The following is an 18,738-nucleotide window of genomic DNA, read 5'->3' as shown; positions in this document are numbered from 1 at the left end:
GGTATCTAATCCTATCCTGTGTGATACCATCTGCTGAGCCGTGTATCTAATCCTTTTCTGTGTGTTACTGTCTGCTGAGTCGTGTATCTAATCCTATCCTGTGTAATACAGTCTGCTGAGCCGTGTATCTAATCCTATTCTGTGTGATACTGTCTGCTGAGATGTGTATCGATATCCTATACTGTGTGATACTATCTGTTGAGCCGTGTATCTAATCCTCTCCTGCATGTTACTGTCTGCTGAGCTCTGTATCTAATCCTATCCTGTGTGATACTGTCTGCTGAGATGTGTATCTAATTCTATCATGTGTGATACTGTCTGCTCAGCCGTGTATCTAATACTATCATATTGTCCAGAAAAATGAAGGCAGCACTCCAATAGAAAAAATAAGGGTGATTTATTGGCCCATGTGCGAAGTTTCAGTGCCACTGGCAGCCATGCATGCCCAAGCCATCACACTGCCTCCGCCGTGTTTTACAGATGATGTGGTATGCTTTGGGCCATGAGCTGTACCACGCCTTCGCCATACTTTTCTCTTTCCATCATTCTGGTAGAGGTTGATCTTGGTTTCATCTGTCCAAAGAATGTTCTTCCAGAACTGTGCTGGCTTTTTTAGATGTTTTTTAACAAAGTCCAGTTTAGCCTTTTTCTTCTTGATGCTTATGAGTGGCTTGCACCGTGCAGTTAACCCTCTGTATTTACTTTCATGCAGTCTTCTCTTTATGGTAGATTTGGATATTGATACGCCGACCTCCTGGAGAGTGTTGTTCACTTGGTTGGCTGTTGTGAAGGGGTTTCTCTTCACCATGGAGATTATTCTGCGATCATCCACCACTGTTGTCTTCTGTGGGAGCCCAGGTCTTTTTGCATTGATGAGTTCACCAGTGATTTCTTTCTTTCTCAGGATGTACCAAACTGTAGATTTTGCCACTCCTAGTATTGTAGCAATTTCTTGGATGGGTTTTTTCTGTTTTCGCAGCGTAAGGATGGCTTGTTTCACCTGCATGGAGAGCTCCTTTGACCTCATGTTTACTTCACAGCAAAACCTTCCAAATGCAAGCACCACACCTCAAATCAACTCTAGGCCATTTATCTGCTTAATTGAGAATGACATAACAAAGGGATTGCCCACACCTGTCCATGAAATACCCTTGGAGTCAATTGTCCAATTACTTTTTGTCCCTTTAAAAACAAGGTGGCACATGTTAAGGAGCTGAAACTCCTAAACCCTTCATCCAATTTTAATGTGGATGCCCTCAAATGAAAGCTGAAAGTCTGAACTTCAACTGCATCTGAATTGTTTTGTTTAAAATTCATTGTGGTAATGTCTATAACCAAAATTAGAAAAATGTTGTCTCTGTCCAAATATATATGGACTTAACTGTATGTGATACAGTCTGCTGAGTCATATATCTAATCCCCTCCTTTGGCACATCCTGTTGCTGAGCTGTGTATCTAATCCTATCCTGTGTGATACCGTTCCTCAGATGTGTATCTAATTCTAGCCTGTGTGATACAGTCTGCTGAGCCATGTATCTAATTCAATCCTGTGTGATACTGTATGCTGAGCCGTGTATCTTAATCCAATTCTGTGTGATGCTGTCTGCTGAGCCATGCATCTAATCCTATCCTGTGTAATACCATCTGCTGAGCCGTGTATCTAATCCTTTTCTGTTACTTCTCTGCTGAGCCGTGTATGTAATCCTATCCTGCGTGATACCATCTGCTGAGCTGTGTATCCAATCCTGTCCTGTGTGTTACTGTCTGCTGAGCCATGTATCTAAACTTATTGTGTGATACTGTCTGCTGAGCCGTGTATCTAATCCTATCATCTGTGATAGTCTGCTGAGCAGTTTATCTAATCCTATCCTGTGATACTGTCTGCTGAGCCATGTATCTAATCCTATCCTGTTACTGACTGCTGAGCTGTGTATCTAATCCTATTCTGTGTGATACTGTCTGCTGAGCCATGTATCTAATCCTATCCTGTTACTGACTGCTGAGATGTGTATCTAATCCTATTCTGTGTGATACTGTCTGCTGAGCCGTGTATCTAATCCTATTGTCACACTCGCGCCCAGACTGGTTTGCGCGGGCGTGCGGGGTTGTGGCCCCACTGTGCCACAGACCAGACTACCCTGAAAGGTAGCTTCCTTGGTCTTCGCTGGAGTCTCTGATGGTGAGGTCAGACTTGTGCGGCGGGAAGCTACCAGGTGCTACTCCAGGGTGGTGTCTGGCTGTGGCTGCTGATCCCACCGGGGAACGGAAAATAGACAGGCAAGCGGGCACGGCTGGCACTCTGGCAGACAGGCGAGCACGGCTGGGACACAGGCAGGTGGACGGGTACAACAGAGACACAGGCAGGCAGGCATGGCTGGGACACAGGCAGGCAAATGGGTACAAAAGAGACACTAGCAGGCAGGCAGGCATGGCTGGCTCTCTGGTTGGCAGTCAGGTACGGTTGGCTCTAGCAGGACTGGCAGACAAAGCTGGTACACTGGAAGAACCGGTAGGGACCGGTCTGCAGGCAGGTAAGTAAAACAGGTAAGAACCTGTTCAGACAGGAGGACTTATGAATAGGTAGAAAAAGACTGCAAGAGCAGATGCAAAAGCGGAAGCACAGGAGCTAGAGCCAAGAACAGAAACGCAGGAGGCGGAGCCAAAAGCAGGAGGCGGAGCCAATAGCAGAAATGTAGGAAGTAGAGCCAAGAGCAGGAGGCGGAACCAGGTTCGAAAACGCAGGAGGCGGAGCTAAGAGCAGGAGGCAGAGACAAGAGCAGAAACACAGGAGGCGGAGCCAAGAGCAGCAGGCAGAGCCAATGGCTTACACACAGGAGGCGGAGCCAAGGGCAGGAGGCGGAGCCAAGAGCAGACATGCAGGAGGCGGAGCAAGGTAGGACCGCAAGCAGCAGAGCCACAGAGCAAAGCCAGAGTGCAGAGCTGAGAGCAGAGCAAAATCAGAGTGCAAAGCTACAGAGAGCAGAGCCGAGAGTGTTGTGAATTCTGTTGTCGGGCTCCCTCCTGTGGTCATGAATGGTACTTCGGCTGGTTCTGTCCATGGACTTCCTCTGGTGGGTGTTTGAGTTTCACAGGTGACGAGGTTAATTCGTTAGCTGCTGCTCTATTATACTCCACTTAGATCTTTGCTCTATGCCACCTGTCTATGTTCCAGTATTGGTCTGTTCACTCCTGGATCGTTCTTGTGACCTGTCTTCCCATCAGAAGCTAGTTCCAGCTTGTATTTCTTTGGTTTGCTATTTTTCTGTCCAGCTTGCTATTTAATTTGTTGTCTTGCTTGCTGGAAGCTCTGGGACGCAGAGGGAGCGCCTCCGCACCGTGAGTCGGTGCGGAGGGTCGTTTTGCGCCCTCTGTGTGGTCTTTTTGTAGGTTTTTGTGCTTACCACAAAGTAACCTTTCCTATCCTCGGTCTGTTCAGTAAGTCGGGCCTCACTTTGCTAAATCTATTTCATCTCTGTGTTTGTATTTTCATCTTTACTCACAGTCATTATATGTGGGGGGCTGCCTTTTCCTTTGGGGAATTTCTCTGAGGCAAGGTAGGCTTTATTTTTCTATCTTCAGGGCTAGCTAGTTTCTTAGGCTGTGCCGAGTTGCATAGGGAGCGTTAGGCGCAATCCACGGCTATTTCTAGTGTGTTTGATAGGTTTAGGGATTGCGGTCAGCAGAGTTCCCACGTCCCAGAGCTCGTCCTTATTATCAGTAACTATCAGGTCATTCCGTGTGCTCTTAACCACCAGGTCCATTATTGTCCTGACCACCAGGTCATAACAGTACAGGTGGCCCAAAGTACTAATGCATCTCAATAGAGGGATAAAAGAAGTTCTGAGACCATTTTTTTTTCTTTGCAGTGTGTTTTGTCTCTATTTTCCCCTTTACCTCTGGGTGGTTCAGGACACTGGTGTAAACATGGACATTCAAGGTCTGTCCTCTTGGATGGATAATCTCACTACAAGGATACAAAACATTCAAGATTTTGTGGTTCAGAATCCGATGTCAGAGCCTAGGATTCCAATTCCTGATTTGTTTTTTGGTGATAGATCTAAGTTCGTGAATTTCAAAAATAATTGTAAATTGTTTCTTGCCTTGAAACCTCGCTCCTCAGGTGACCCTGTTCAACAAGTAAAGATCATTATTTCTTTGTTACGTGGTGACCCTCAAGACTGGGCATTTTGCCTTGCGCCAGGAGATCCGGCATTGCGTGATGTTGATGCGTTTTCCTGGCGCTTGGATTGCTTTATGACGAACCTAATTCAGTGGATCAGGCAGAGAAAATCTTGCTGGTTCTGTGTCAGGGTCAGGATGAAGCAGAGATATATTGTCAGAAGTTTAGAAAGTGGTCTGTGCTCACTCAGTGGAATGAATGTGCCCTGGCAGCAATCTTCAGAAAGGGTCTCTCTGAAGCCCTTAAGGATGTCATGGAGGGGTTTCCCATGCCTGCTGGTCTGAATGAGTCTATGTCCTTGGCCATTCAGATCGATCGACGCTTGCGTGAGCGTAAAGCTGTGCATCATTTGGCTCATCCTGGTCGGCCTGGGGGCTCTGGTGAGGGTTCGGTGACCCCTCCTCAAGGGGGGGTACTGTTGTGAATTCTGTTGTCGGGCTCCCTCCTGTGGTCATGAATGGTACTTTGGCTGGTTCTGTCCATGGACTTCCTCTGGTGGGTGTTTCTGAGTTTCACAGGTGACGAGGTTAATTCGTTAGCTGCTGCTCTATTATACTCCACTTAGATCTTTGCTCCATGCCACCTGTCTATGTTCCAGTATTGGTCTGTTCACTCCTGGATCGTTCTTGTGACCTGTCTTCCCATCAGAAGCTAGTTCCAGCTTGTATTTCTTTGGTTTGCTATTTTTCTGTCCAGCTTGCTATTTAATTTGTTGTCTTGCTTGCTGGAAGCTCTGGGACGCAGAGGGAGTGCCTCCGCACCGTGAGTCGGTGCGGAGGGTCTTTTTGCGCCCTCTGCGTGGTCTTTTTGTAGGTTTTTGTGCTGACCGCAAAGTAACCTTTCCTATCCTCGGTCTGTTCAGTAAGTCGGGCCTCACTTTGCTAAATCTATTTCATCTCTGTGTTTGTATTTTCATCTTTACTCACAGTCATTATATGTGGGGGGCTGCCTTTTCCTTTGGGGAATTTCTCTGAGGCAAGGTAGGCTTTATTTTTCTATCTTCAGGGCTAGCTAGTTTCTTAGGCTGTGCCGAGTTGCATAGGGAGCGTTAGGCGCAATCCACGGCTATTTCTAGTGTGTTTGATAGGTTTAGGGATTGCGGTCAGCAGAGTTCCCACATCCCAGAGCTCGTCCTTATTATCAGTAACTATCAGGTCATTCCGTGTGCTCTTAACCACCAGGTCCATTATTGTCCTGACCACCAGGTCATAACACGAGAGCAAAGCCAGAGTGCAGAGCTGAGAGCAGAGCAAAGTAAGTGTGCAGAGCAAAAAGCAAAGCAAGGTCGCAGGGAACAGAGCCGAAAGTAGAGCAAAGCAAGACGCAGAGCAGAGCAAAGCTAGATACAGAGTGCAGAACAAAGCAAGACACAGAGTACGCACAGCAGAGAAAGCAAACAAAGACAGGGATATAAACGAACACAGGAACAGGACTAGACTAAGACAGAGACAGGAACGGGACAAGGCACAGAAACATGGACACAAGCCAGGGTACGACGCCCCACTGGGTGGCAGACATAGGCCAGGGTACGAAGCCCCATTGGGTGGCTACACACAGACATAAGCCAGGGTACTAAGCCCCACTGGGTGGCAAACACAGGACAGAGAGCAGGGTACCGCGCCCCACTGGGTGGCGGACACAAGAGTAACAGAGACAGGGCCTGGCACCTCAGCAGCTAAGAACTGAATGAGGGAGTAAGTTGCACAGGACCCCACCAATGGGTGGGGAAGTCTTAAATAAAGGAAGCTTCATAGTAATTGGCCAGGGACACCTTAGCAAGGAGCACACAGACTCAATAAGACTCATGAGTTGCCGGTGCCGCACAGACAGAGCATGCACAGAGCAGACAGCAGACATGAGGCACACAGCATGGAGCTGGCAGCAGAGAGAAGTCACAGCAAGGCCCAGAGAAGTAAGTGAGTTTGAGTGTAATGCAGGTGGGGGATGTAAGGCCAAGCAGTGATGCCAGCAGGGTTGTTACAGTACCCCCCTTTACGGCCCCTCTTCTTCAAGCTCGCCAGGATGATTTGCAGAAGAAGAATAGGTCCACACACAGTCCAGGCCAACATGACATCTTCAGGGTAGAATAAGGCAGGGGGTATATCAGGAATCTCAGAAAGCAAAGTCTCGTTGTGCTCAACAGGTTTAGCTTCCACAATGAGCTGGATCAGCTCCTCCAGTTAGACAGGTAACAAGGACTTGAATGCTGCTGTCTAAACATCTTCACCAGCCAGAAACTTGGAAACTATAAACCCTCTCACGGGGTTCAACTTTTGCCCAACAGGTAGCAGAGAAGTTGTTGGATACTGAACACAGGAAAAGTCATTAGGGATGACTGGTCACATCAGGGATCCGTATACGAGGAGTTCTGCTGAACATTAGATGAGATGGAGCAGCATTAGTGGTAGAATGTGGCGTATTGCGTTAATTGCGCATGAATTTGTATAGTGACTGTTTCAGTGGGGTGTGCTCCAGACTAGCTGCCTTGATTCGTTTCCCCATGGTGCGCATGAAACGTTCTACAATTCCATTAGCTTGCGGCCAGCAAGGTGTGATTTTTCTGTGGCTAAACCCCAAGTATTCAGAAAACTGTGCAAGCACATGTCCATTGAATGGAGGTCCATTATCTGTTTTGACCACTCTTGGAATGCCATATGCAGAGAATGTGTCGTCCAGTTCTGTTATGACACTATTAGCAGACGTTGAAGGGATGAATGAAATGACAGGATATCTAGAATATTCATCAATTGTTACTAGAATGCATTGGCCATTTGGTAATGGTCCATATATGTCGACTGTCACTTCCTTCCATACAGCAGTGGGTAACGGAGACATTTGTAATGGCTCTAGAGTTGATGATGGAGTAATTACTTGACAAGTGGAGCAATGTCTAATCTTCTCTTCCACCAATTTATCCATATTTGGGAACCACACTTTTTCTCTTAGTAACTTTTTTGTGCCAACAATTCCTAGATGACCTTCGTGTGCTATCTGTATGACTAGGTTGCCCAAGGCCTTAGGTACAACCAGTTTGGTGCCACGAAGGATGAGTTGGTCTTCAGTGACTGATAATTCCTCACGTACATTTGAAAATAGTTTTAACTCCTTCACATCAATCCTATCATCAGGAAATTTTTTCTTTTGAATTTCATGCCACCTTCTATTTTGAATAATTTGCATTAAGGCACAGAGTGTCTTGTCACTTGTTGTTTTTTTCACAAACTGATCAACAGAAAGTGCTTTTGGCATGGCGTGAGCTGCAACAAAATGTATGTATTCTTCAATGGAGAAATGCCCAGGTAAATCATCATTCGTAGGATGTCTTGAGAGGTAATCAGCCGGATTGCTGTATTTTCGTTTGTGAACGATTTTGTAATTATGGTCCTGTAGACGAAGACCCCATCGTTCAATCTGTGCCGGCATTTTAGCTCTGGGATTTCCAAAAATTGTAAGGAGGGCTTGATGATCTGTGACAATAGTGAATGGCACTCCATAGAGAAATAAGTGAAAGTGTTCACATCCCCAGACAACTGCCAAGCTTTCTTTTTCAGGTTGCGAATACTTTCTTTCAGTGCTTGTTAAGCTTTTACTTGCATAAGAAATGATGTGGGGACTTTGATTGTCATCCTTGTATTGTGCTAAAATAGCACCCAGTCCCATGGGACTGGCGTCCACAATCAGTTTGGTTCGAAGAGCTGGAGCAAAATAGGCCATGGTGGTTGTTCAGCAGAGTTTGTTTTTAATTGTTTCAAAAGATGCCTGACAGTCTTGGGACCATTGAAAAACACAATTTTGTTTTGTAAGTTCCCTTAATGGAGTGCTGATTGTTGAAAAATTTGGAATGTATCTAGCACAGTAGCTGGCCATTCCAAGAAAAGAGCGCACTTCACTGGCATCCTGTGGAATTGAAGCTGTGCTGATGGATTCCACCTTCTTGGGATCAGGTCGTACTCCTTCCGCCGAGAAAATGTGACCAGAGAACTCCAATGAGTTTTTATCAAATTCGCATTTTTCTTTGTTTAGAGTGAGTCCAGCAGAGAGAAGACATTCAAAGATACAATATAGAGCACGATTATGTTCAGCTTGAGTTTTCCCAAAAACCAGTATGTCATCACTGTAATTAAAGGCATTTGGAATGTGTTGAATGATGCTCCTTATCGTATCTTGAAAAATCAATCTTTTGTATCTTCTGAGACCCACATGGGTGGAAAATGTTGTTAAGTATCTGGATATCTGGATTCTGGGCTCAATTCTAATTGATGATAGCCCTTATTGAGGTTGAGCTTTGAAAAAACAGTTGCTCCATTTAATAAATGAATAATATCATCAATTGTAGGTGAGATAAGTCTTTCCCTCTGAATAGCAGTGTTGGGCAGGCACATGTTAACACACAGTCTCACCTGCTCTGGAGTCTTTGGTCTTGGAACTACCACAAGTGGAGAGACCCACGGAGTGGGACCAGAAACAGTTTCAATGACATCATCATCCATGAGTAATTGGAGTTCCTTTTCTACCTTCTTTCTCAGGTGAAATGGAATACGTCTGTGAGCCTGGGCTACTGGACGGACACTGTCATCCACATAAAGATGCACTTGAGAGTCCTTTAATTTCCCCAATCCACTAAATAGGGAGGGAAAACTGCTCATCATGGCTTGTACATCCAGGTCTGCAGGGTCAGTTATGGTATGAACAATCTGGAGTCCTAGCTTCAAGGCAGTGTGATAGCTGAGAAGACAGCCTCCCGAACTTTGTAATTTGTGAAAAGTGGTTTTCTGCCTATTTTCTTTATAGCTCAGTTCAGCATCAAATTGTCCCATTGTAACTAGAGGTGTTTTAGATCCATATGGAAAGATTTTAGTCTGCACTTGCTGTAAGACTGGCTTTGTTTTCAACTGTTCATAAGTATTGCTGTCTATGATATCCACTGAAGCTCCAGATGCAGATGGTGAGTGTAAAACATGGAGATTGCACTGAGCCAGTGGCAGACGTCGTGAACACATAGTTCTCAGCCACAGACATTTCTTCTATATCTTGATTTACCATTTTTATATTTGCAGGCTTTGTCATTGGCAGAGGAGACTTGTTGGGCGCTGATTTGCAGACAACTGCAAAATGGTTCCCTTTTCCACATTTACTGCAAGTTTGTCCTATAGCTGGACATTTGTTCATGTGGTGAGGGAAATCTTGTCCACATCTATAACATTTCTTCTGTTGCGGGGCCTGCTTGCCTTGTGCACTGTTATGTTTGAGATTATGCACATGTAAATTATCCCCATTCTCCATTGCAGTTGCCTGATGATCTGCTATCTCTATAGCATGGGCCATCTCGAGTAAATCATGCAGAGAGAGATCCTGCTGCAGAGCTTTACGCCTTATGGTATTAGACGAGCAGGTGACAATTACTTGAGTTAGGATTTCATCATCTACGTCAGTAAATGCACACTCATGTGCTAGTTCTTTTAGCCGGGTGACATAGGTGTCTATGGATTCTTCTGGAAGCTGCTTAGCAATCCTGAACTTGTATCTTTCATATCTGATGTTTTGTTTAGGGTTGAAGTAGTCAGTGAGAGCTTTGGAGCAGTTGCTGTACGTGTCTGTCTCTGCTGCGGGTAATGTGCTGTATATGTCATAGACTCCTGTGCCCGCGCAATGCAGGAATACGGCTCTCTTTCTGTTCTCCTCTTTTATATCTATTGCTTCCAGGAAATTCTCAAACAGGTTTAGCCATTTTCTCCAGTTATGAGAGAGATTAGTGACATCAGTCATATCAAACTGTGGGAACGTGTGCAAGTATTCAGCCATGTTGGAGTCTCTCAGTGACGGTGGCGTGTGAAGCGGTAAAGCAGGGGTCAGTACTCACAGCAGCAGGTGATTGAATCCCATCCTTGTCGCAAGTTGTAATTTCCACACGGTGCAAGGAATTTAAGAAAGTAAAGGTACCTTCACACTGAACGATAGCGCTAGCGATCCGTGACGTTGCAGCGTCCTGGATAGCGATATCGTTCAGTTTGACAGGCAGCAGCGATCAAGATCGTGCTGTGCCATCGTTGGTCGGTGCAGAAAGTCCAGAACTTTTTTTCGTCGCTGGACTCCCTGCAGACATTGCTGAATCGGCGTGTGTAACGCCGATTCAGCGATGTCTTCACTGGTAACCAGGGTAAACATCGGGTTACTAAGCGCAGGGCCGCGCTTAGTAACCCGATGTTTACCCTGGTTACCAGCGTAAAAGTAAAAAAAAAAAAACACTACATACTTACCTTCCGCTGTCTGTCCTCCGGCGCTGTGCTTTCCTGCACTGTGAGCGCCGGCCAGCCGGAAAGCAGAGCACAGCGGTGACGTCACCGCTGTGCTTTCCGGCTGGCGCTCACAGTCAGTGCAGGAAAGCAGAACGCCGGGGGACAGACACCGGAAGGTAAGTATGTAGTGTTTGTTTTTTTTACGTTTACGCTGGTAACCAGGGTAAACATCGGGTTACTAAGTGCGGCCCTGTGCTTAGTAACCCGATGTTTACCCTAGTTACCAGGGGACCGGCATCGTTGGTCGCTGGAGAGCTGTCTGTGTGACAGGTCTCCAGCAACCAAACAGCGACGCTGCAGCGATTGGGATCGTTGTCTGGATCACTGCAGCGTCGCTAAATGTGATGGTACCTTAAGCTTTAACTGTAGTTTATTCGTCTCTTTTCCTCCAGCACACAGCATAACAGTAGCATAACATTTTCCTCTCAGACTAGAAATGAAACTGCAAATAAACTCCCGCCCTCACTTTCTTAAAGAGACAGATCTAATCATTATACATTACAACAACCACAGGGATACCGTATTTCAATCTCAGCACCAGAATCAGGCTGCAGATTTGATAGCCCCCTTTTATTAGAACTCTTGGATCTTGCTCGGTGGCTGCTTTGGCAGGTTGTGGAACAGGAGAGTCTTGGACAATCATGGACGGTAGCGACAGTTTACCCACAGGTTTCTTTCGTCTGGACCATCTCTGTGAGCTTGGAGGAGAAGACTTTTCAGGAGAAGCAGTACTAGGTTTATCAAAGGCTTTACAGAAGGCCACCAGGAAGACCCGCAAATTCGAGATAATGGGGTCCCCTGCTTCCCAGAGGGGGTCGAGCCACATCAAAGCATCTCCTCTTGGGTAGGCCATTGTTTGACCTGTACACTCTGCTGTATATGCTCCCCCGAGCCATGAAGATTTTACTGCAATAAAGTTTTACCTGCACTGAAGATCGGTGAGTGCTGCCGTCTCCTTCCTTACTTGCAGCTGCATTGTGATGTTTTCTCGGTCCAGCACCCGAGATCTAGTGGCCGGCTCATGCTGACAGCCTGTGAGTTCTTAGTAACATAGTAAGGCCGAAAAAAGACATTTGTCCGTCCAGTTCAGCCAATATTCCATCATAATAAATCCCCAGGTCTACGTCCTTCTACATAACCTAATAATTGTATGATACAATATTGTTCTGCTCCAGGAAGACATCCAGGCCTCTCTTGAACCCCTCGACTGAGTTCGCCATCACCACCTCCTCAGGCAAGCAATTCCAGATTCTCACCGCCCTAACAGTAAAGAATCCTCTTCTATGTTGGTGGAAAAACCTTCTATCCTCCAGATGCAAAGAATGCCCCCTTGTGCCCGTCACCTTCCTTGGTATAAACAGATCCTCAGCAAGATATTTGTATTGTCCCCTTATATACTTATACATGGTTATTAGATCGCCCCTCAGTCATCTTTTTCTAGACTAAATAATCCTAATTTCGCTCTATCTGGGTATTGTAGTTCTCCCATCCCCTTTATTAATTTTGTTGCCCTCCTTTGTACTCTCTCTAGTTCCATTATATCCTTCCTGAGCATCGGTGCCCAAAACTGGACACAGTACTCCATGTGCGGTCTAACTAGGGATTTGTACAGAGGCAGTATAATGCTCTCATCATGTGTATCCAGACCTCTTTTAATGCACCCCATGATCCTGTTTGCCTTGGCAGCTGCTGCTGCCTGGCACTGGCTGCTCCAGGTAAGTTTATCATTAACTAGGATCCCCAAGTCCTTCTCCCTGTCAGATTTACCCTGTGGTTTCCTGTTCAGTGTGTAATGGTGACATTGATTCCTTCTTCCCATGTGTATAACCTTACATTTATCATTGTTAAACCTCATCTGCCACCTTTCAGCCCAAGTTTCCAACTTATCCAGATCCATCTGTTGCAGAATACTATCTTCTCTTGTATTAACTGCTTTACATAGTTTTGTATCATCTGCAAATATCGATATTTTACTGTGTAAACCTTCTACCAGATCATTAATGAATATGTTGAAGAGAACAGGTCCCAATACCGACCCCTGCGGTACCTATGAGTTCATGAGTTCAGCGTCTTGGTGGTGCGGTCAGCTGTTTCTTGATTGACTAGGCCATTAAGAAACCTACTTTCGTCCAGTCTGTGGGGAATTGGGAAGCATGCCACTTGAAATAACGCAAGCACCGCTCCAAGAACACACGACATTGCTTTGGATCCCCATAGTAGCATGGAGGATCTGCTGGGATGGATTCGTCATTAGGAGCGCAGGCTGTGCTCTCCTTTACGGCCGGCCCTCACAGTCAGTGAGGGAAGCTGATGGTGAGGGACGTGACAGACACCGGAATGTGAGTATGTAGTGTTTTTTTTTTTTTTAATTTACAATGGTAACCAGGGTAAATATCGGGTTACTAAGCGCGGCCCTGCGCTTAGTAACCCGATGTTTACCCTGGTTACCCGGGGACTTCGGCATCGTTGGTCGCTGGAGAGCTGTCTGTGTGACAGCTCTCCAGCGACCACACAACGACTTATCAATGATCACGGCCAGGTCGTATCGCTGGTTGTGATCGTTGGTAAATCGTTTAGTGTAATGGTACCTTTACTGTCTGCTGAGCTGTGTATCTAATCCTATCCTGTGTGATGCAGTCTGCTGGGCTGTGGATGTAATCCTATCCTGTGTGATACTGGGTTGTGTATCTAATCCTATCCTGTATGATACTGGGCTGTGTATCTAATCCTCTCCTGTGTGATACAGTCTGCTGAGCCGTGTATCTAATCCTATACTGTGTGATACTGGGCTCCCCCTGCAGTCTGTGTCAGAGGGTGGTCTGTATTGGCACGGTAATAAAATTATGTTATTGTCAGCTTTACAGAAGGACGATAACACCATAGAAATGATAAGAATAAATAGGCCTCAGTTACCACAGCTGTCTAAAAGGAAAACTGTTGCTCATAGCAACCAATCACAGCTCAGGTTCTTATAAACAGCTCTGGTGAAATGAAAGATGCCTAGTGATTGGTTGCATATACATACACACATACACTCATTTATATATATATATATATATATATATAGAGAGAGAGAGAGATATGGATATAGATAGATATAGATAGATATAGATATACTAGATGGTTGCCCGATTCTAACGCATCGGGTATTCTAGAATATGTATGAAGTTTATTTATGAAGTTTTTAGAATAATGGAATATATACACAGGATTCGGCCGGCCGCGATCAATTAGCCCCCTAGGCGAAAGAGTCTCAGTGGGCCCCGCTCTTTAACACATACCACGATTCATGATGCACAGATACAGCAGAGAAATATAGCACAGCCAAGTAGCGTATAACACAGCCCACACAGTATATAGCACAGCCACGTAGTATATAGCACAGCCATGTAGTATATAACACAGCCACATAGTATATTGCCCAGCCATGTAGTAAATAGCACAGACACGTAGCATATTGCCCAGCCACATAGTATATAGCACAGACACGTAGTATATTGCCCAGTCACGTAGTATATTGCCCAGCCACGTAGTATATTGCTCAGCCACGTAGTATATGGCACAAACACATAGTATATAGCACAGACACATAGTATATTGCCCAGCCACGTAATATATTGCCCAGCCACGTAGTATATTGCCCAGCCATGTAGTATATTGCACAGCCACGTAGTATATTGCACAGCCACGTAGTATATTGCACAGCCACGTAGTATATTGCACAGCCACGTAGTATATAGCACAGAGACGTAGTATATAACACTGCCCATGCAGTATATAACACAGGCTATGTAATATAGAGCACAGCGATGTAGTATATTGCCCAGCCACGTAATATATACCACAGCCACGTAATATATAGCACAGCCCACATAGTATATAACACAGAGATGTAGTGTATAACACAGCCCATGTAGTATATAGCAATGTGGGCATCATATCCCTGTTAAAAATAGAATTAAAATAAAAAATAGTTATATACTCACCCTCCGTCGTCCCCCCGGATCCAGCCCAGGCATTTACCGATGCTCCTCGCGACGCTCCGGTCCCAAGAGTGCATTGCGTTCTCGCGACATGGTGACGTAGCGGTCTCGTGAGACCGCTGCGTCATCATCTCGCGAGACCACAATTTATGGACCGGTCACCGGAGCGTCGCGAGGAGCGGGAAAAGCCTGGGCTGGATCCGGGGGGCCGACGAAAGGTGAGTATATAATGTTTTTTTATTTTTTTTAAATAATTTTTAATATTAGATCTTTTTATTATTGATGCTGCATAGGCAGCATCAAGTTAAAAGTTGGTCACACGGGGTTAATAGCAGCGTTAACGGAGTGTGTTACATCGTGGCATAACGCGGTCCGTTAACACTGCCATTAACCCTGTGTGAGCGCTGACTGGAGGGGAGTATGGAGCGGGCACTGACTGCAGGGGTGTAGGGAGCGGCCATTTCGCCACCGGACTGTGCCCGTCGCGATTGGTCGTGGCCGCTTTGCCGCGATTAATCAGTGACTTTGGTATTCCGTGACAGATAGACAGACGGAAGTGACCCTTAGACAATTACATAGTAGATGTATGTATATATATATATATATATATATATATATATGTGTATATATATATCTACTATATAAATGTCTAAGGGTCACTTCCGTCTTTCTGTTCGTCCTTCTGTCTGTCACGGAAATCCCAAGTCGCTGATTGGTCGTGGCAAAACGGCCATGACCAATCAGCAACGGGCACAGTCCAGCGGCAAAATGGCCGCTCTTTACTCCCCGCGAAGCTCATCATCTCACGAGACCGCAATGCACTCTTGGGACCGAAGCGTCACAAGAAGCATTGGTAAATGCCTGGGCTGTATCCGGGGGTCTGATGGAGGGTGAGTATATAACTATTTTTTATTTTATTTTTTTAGCAGGGATATGGTGCCCACATTGCTATATACTACGTGGGCTGTGGTAGATACTGCATGGGCTGTGTTATATACTACATCTCTGCTATATACTACGTGGCTGTGCAATATATTACATGGCTGGGCAATATACTACATTGCTGTGCTCTATAAGTGGTCTGGGTTATATGCTGCATGGGCAGTGTTATATACTATGTCTCTGTGCTATATATTACGTTGCTGTGCTATATACTACGTGGCTGTGCTATATACTACATGGGCTATGCATTATACTGCGTGGCTGTGCAATATACTACGTGGGCTGTGCAATATACTACGTAGGCTGTGCAATATACTACATGGCTGTGCAATATACTACGTGGGCTGTGCAATATACTACGTGGGCTGTGCAATATACTACGTGGGCTGTGCAATATACTATGTGGGCTGTGCAATATACTATGTGGGCTGTGCAATATACTACGTGGGCTGTCCAATATACTACCTGGCTGTGCAATACACTACATGGCTGTGCTATATACTATGTGGGCTGTTATATACTACGTGGCCTGTATTCTACACTACGTGGGCTGTGTTATACACGTGGGCTGTGTTATACACTACGTGAGCTGTGTTATACACTACGTGGGCTGTTATACACTACGTGGGCTGTTATATACTGCATGTGTGAGCTGTTATATACTACGTGAGCTGTGTTATATGCTATGTGGGCTGTTATACACTCCGTGGGCTATGTTATATACCATGTCGCTGTGCTATATACTCTGTGGGCTGTGCTATATACTATGTGGCTGTGCTATATGCTTCGTGGCCTTGTAATATACTACGTGGCTGTGCTATGTACTACGTGGCTGTGCTATTTACTACGTGGGCTGTTATATACTACGTGGCTGTGCTATATACTACGTGGCCTTGCAATATACTACGCGGCTGTGCTATTTACTGCGTGGGCGGTTATATACTACGTGGCTGTGCTATATACTACGCAGCCGGCTGCGAACAATCAGCGACAGGCGCAGTCCGGCCATGAATTGGCGCTGGATTTGAAACACGCTTCGCTAATTGGTCGCGCCGAATCCTGTGTATTCAATGTATTATTCTAAAATCTTCATAAATAATCTACATACATATTCTAGAATACCTGATGCGTTAGAATCGGGCTACCATCTAGTGATAAGAATAATAGGCCTCAGCCCATGTAGTATAAAACACAGCCTACGTAGTATATAGCATAGCCACGTAGTATATAGCACAGCCACGTAGTATATAACACAGCCTATTGCCCAGCCACGTAATATATTGCACAGCCACGTAGTATATTGCCCAGACACGTAATATATTGCACACTTAGTATGTTGCACAGCCGCGTAATATATTGCACAGCCACGTAGTATATAGCACAGCCAAGTAGTATATAGCACAAAGAAGTAGAATATAACACTGCCCATGCAGTATATAACACAGGCCACGTACTAGAGCACAGAGATGTAGTATATTGCCCAGCCATGTAATATATACCACAGCCACGTAGTATATAGCACAGCCCACATAGTATATAGTACAGAGATGCAGTATATAACACAGCCCACGCAGTATCTAACACAGCCCACATAGTATATAGCAATGTGGGCACCATATCCCTGTTAAAAAAAGAATTAAAATAAATAATAGTTATATACTCACCCTCCGTCGGCCCCCTGGATCCAGCCCAGGCGTTTACCGATGCTCCTCGTGACGCTCCAGTCCCAAGAGTGCATTGTGGTCTCACAACATGATGACGTAGCGGTCTCGTGAGACCGCTACGTCATCATCTCGTGAGACCGCAATACATGGACCGGTTACCGGAGCGTCGCGAGGAGCGGGAAAGGCCTGGGCTGGATCCGGGGGGCCGATGGAGGGTGAGTATATAATGATTTTTTTATTTTTAACATTAGATCTTTTTACTATTGATGTTGCATAGGCAGCATCAATAGTAAAAATTTGGTCACACAGGGTTAATAGCAGCGTTAACGGAGTTTGTTACACTGCGGCATAACGCGGTCCGTTAATGCTGCCATTTACCCTGTGAGAGCGCTGACTGCAGGGGTGTAGGGAGCGGCCATTTCACCGCCGGACTGTGCCTGTCGCTGATTGGTTGTGGCCGTTTTGCCGCGACCAATCAGCGACTTGGGATTTCCGTGAGACAGACGGAAGTGACCCTTAGACAATTATATAGTAGATATATATAGATAGATAGATAGATATACAGTACAAACCAAAAGTTTGGACACACCTTCTCATTTAAAGATTTTTCTGTATTTTCATGACTATGAAAATTGTAAATTCACACTGAAGACATCAAAACTATGAATTAACACATGTGGAATTATTTACTTAACAAAAAATGAGGTGTGTCCAAACTTTTGGTCTGTACTGTATATATATAGATATATATAGATGGCCAGCCAATCATAGTAATGCCACTACTGAGATGGCTAAGGCATAATAGTGACTTGCAGGTAATCCCCTGCATGTTTACTGGCTGTGTAACAGACACCATACATGCAAAGTGGGGATTCAAACTTCAAATCTGAGCAGCGGCTAATGCTCAACGAGTATTTGCAAGCACCCAGATACTCAATTGGTATCAGAGTATCACTGAGCACGTTTGCTCATCCCTAGTAATTATCCTTTAATCATTCGACTCTGTTATGTTTTTGTACAATTTGTCAATAACATATGTAGTGTCTCCCAGTCGGAGTTATTTTTGATGGCCAACAAAATACGATTTCTAGTAATTTATTTTTCACACTCTACTGTAGGTATAATAATGGTTTTTCTCTGTGTGAGATTTTTGATGTTTAAAGGGGATGTCCACTACTTGGACAATCCCTTCTCAGTGGAAAAGGAAAGATTAATCCAGCTTCAACTCTACAAATCCAAGACATGTTTAAACTGACTATATTTTAGCTTTGAAAAATGTACAGCAATCTGCCCCAGTGTCCAGCAATCTGTCCCAGTGTCCAGCATTGCCCCAGTGTGTCCAGAAATCTGCCCCAGGGTCTCCAGCATTGCCCCCAGTGTGGCCAGCATTGCCCCCAGAGTGCACAGCAATCTGCCCCAGAGTGCACAGCAATCTGCCCCAGCGTGCACAGCAATCTGTCCCAGCGTGCACAGCAATCTGCCCCAGCGTGCACAGCAATCTGCCCCAGCGTGCACAGCAATCTGCCCCAGCGTGCACAGCAATCTGCCCCAGCATGCACAGCATTGCCCCAGCGTGTCCAGCAATCTGCCCCAGTGTCCAGAAATCTGCCCCAGGGTCTCCAGCATTGCCCCAGTATGTCCAGAAATCTGCCCCAGTGTGTCCAGAAGTCTGC

Source organism: Ranitomeya imitator, chromosome 2 (genome assembly GCF_032444005.1).
Source record: "Ranitomeya imitator isolate aRanImi1 chromosome 2, aRanImi1.pri, whole genome shotgun sequence".
Lineage (NCBI taxonomy): Eukaryota > Metazoa > Chordata > Amphibia > Anura > Dendrobatidae > Ranitomeya > Ranitomeya imitator.
The sequence above is the reverse complement of the archived record's forward strand: the minus strand, read 5'-3'. Positions refer to the sequence as shown.